We start from the raw sequence: 3020 nt of genomic DNA, 5'->3' as shown, positions 1-3020 counted from the left end.
CAGGTTTTTGGAATACGACACTTCATGGCAAGTCGTCATCATTTATCCATGTCAGATGAACTGGCTCTTATAGTTGAACTCGGAAGGAGGTAGTATTATTAATGTTGTTGCGTCAGTTCAAAACTAGACAGCTGCGTCTACAATTTGACGCAGCACAATTGATGCAAACTCTGTCGCCATCCCAAGATCTTATGAAGCGAATCTTGGCGTTTCTTAGTGTTTAGAAAAGAAGCTGTCCCAACCACCAATGCGACAGCACACACACACGGCACTCGATGGCAACCCCAGGCGACAACGCTTGCAAAGAGCTCGAGAGTAAAGGCCACTTGTTCAACTTCCAGCTTGTTCGCAACTTCAGAGGTCAGTCGTCTGGTTTCACCCTTGACACTGTGTTGGCCCGACACTTTTCACCTCTTGCGCACAGTCCAACAAACCTGGAAGTTGTCCTACGCAATGCCCGCCTCGGGCTCGATGTTGCATTAGGCTTGAATCGGAATTTTGTTGCCATTGTTGAGGAGCTTCAGGCCAACATTCGAACATTGAATCGTTCCAAACAGATTTGCAATTCTTGCGTCGCAGATGGATGCAACCCTACGAATAGTAGAAACCAACTCAGCGTTGTTGGGAGGGTTCAATTCGGCTCGTGGTACGGAGATGTCTCCGCATGAAGTTTTAATGTGATTGTGTAGAAGAGCAGGATTATACTGATCACACAGTGGTGGCAATAGTGATATGACAAGGATGCTGTGAGTGCACTGGGGTCATGAATAGATTTAGTTGTACTTGGCAATAGATGAAGTACACCATCTAGGAGTCGATAATCTTCAGAGTGTTTCAGGCACTGGAAACAGTTGTCATCGCCAATTACATAAAAATATTGAAATTTACAAAGGAAATAATGTTATGACATGTGCACAAATCTCATGTTAGTGTTTAATTTTGCGATCTCTGGCAGCAATAATCAAGTCAAAATGCTTTGGCATCCCAGCAACGAGCTTTTCCAACAGAGAGACATCAATTTTGTCCCATATTTTACGCAAACAAGCAATCAGATCGGCATTTGTCGAAACCTTGCGTCGACCATTGTCATACACCTTGCGGGACATAATACCCCACAGCTTCTCGATGGGGCTTAAGTCGGGCGACTTGGCAGGCCACTTGATACCGTCAATCGACACTTCAGGCTCCTTGAACCACGCCATTACAGAGCGTGCAGTGTGGATGGGCGCGTTGTTCTACTGGAAACGGCAGTCGTTCATGTGCTCCAAATGCGCAAACGGAAAATGTAATTGGAAAGCGTAGATATGTAGCTTCCTACGTCTTGCTTACCCTCCAAATGGTAAGCTCAGTCTTGCCGCGGCTGCTAAACCTCCCCAAACCATTACGCCATCACCGCCAGTGAGGGCGCGGTGATGTTTCATCCTGATTGGACGAAGTATATTGACATTTAGGCCAATCAAAGACGCTGTGACGCAAAAAGGTGGGGTGGCATATAATTATTGCCACCACTGTATTCCATGTAGTAAATCACAGTTAAATCATTTACGCAGTTGGATAACCCTTAACATCTACATCTTCCATTGCTATTCAGATAATGAACTTTCCATAACATGAAGCCACACTTTCTAAGTGCGGTGTGAATTTCGTTGTATGAAAACGTTGAAAGCACCTCTTCTATGACAATTCCGATCTTTTGCCTTCTAGTGTTCCACGTACACACGTTTGCACTTTTTCTTCACAATTTCAAAGAACATTTCAACGGAGTTCAAGAAAGCACAGTACAGTGGTAGGAATGTTGGAACAATTCTTAAAAGACAAAGGCTTAACGCAAGCCAAGGTAAAAGAGCAAGGTCATTGCAGAAACGTAGTATGTCTTCGTAGCTGCATTGAATTGCACGCCTTTCCATAATATTCCCAGACAAAACTTCCCTCAATACCCCACAATTCTGACCTACTGAGTGCATCCTAATTGTTGGGCAATTCTTGTCGCAGCCTTTACAACCTGAACCGTCCCGTTGCCCAAGGACAGTGTGTCGTCACGAAATGGCGGTGTGCACCAAACATAAGACACATCCGCGTGATCACGTCGTTCTTGAAGTGTGACCCGCAGTCAGAGACCCATGTGGTCTCCACACCGAAGAGTCCAAACCACTCCATTAGGGCAGCGGCAGTCTCCACAGCTGTCGCTGTCGCACTTGACACCGTTTTGACCTCTCCTCAATTTGCGACCGATATTAATATTCGAAAAAAATTGGATTTGCTACCAGTAGCAATATTACGGCACATCATTAATTGAAAAATTCAAAATTCAGAAACGACATCACCATTTTGACCTTTCAATGCCAATGCTCCAACGACAGCAGTCATACAACATCGGCGAGAAGAGACTGCAGCTAGCCCAATTCAAGGACAGCTGCTTTAGTGCCCGTAAGTTCTGTGTACTGAATGGAATTCTTTGGGCCACTCTGTGGACGTGGAAACGTCAGCACAAAGACCTTACGGACTCTAAGCGCAACAAGAAGCTTACGACCCTTGGTGAACAGGGAGAAAAGTCAATCATCCCGTTTCACCACGACTTGCTAACGTTCATGAAAGACGTCAGACGTGATGAGCACATTTTGATACGAGCATGCACATGATTATAATTCATGAAGCTGCATTACAAGGACTACAAGGACTGACTCCGAACACACACCGCAGCCAAGCCAGATCTTTACAAGTCCCTCCAGTGGTTACGCCAGGGTTTCGCAGAGAGGTACAACTTCAGCCAGCGTGTTGCCTCTCACACGAAGATGGCCGAGCTCGAAATGACTCGCACTCATGACAAATTCTCAGCGACTTTCTGGAACAAGTTCCACGTCTGGCAATAATAAATCGCTCCATCAAGGCGTGGGACATGATTACCGAATACTGCATTATAAAAGCATTCGAGAAGGCTTATCCTCACCCGGAAGTAGTTAGTGGTAGTATCATTGGAATTATGCATTGTAGTACAGTATGTCGCAAATTTTCTTGTGCTC

The sequence above is a fragment of the Aphanomyces invadans genome (assembly GCF_000520115.1).
Source record: "Aphanomyces invadans strain NJM9701 unplaced genomic scaffold supercont1.32, whole genome shotgun sequence".
Classification (NCBI taxonomy): Eukaryota; Oomycota; class Saprolegniomycetes; order Saprolegniales; family Verrucalvaceae; genus Aphanomyces; species Aphanomyces invadans.
The sequence above is the reverse complement of the archived record's forward strand: the minus strand, read 5'-3'. Positions refer to the sequence as shown.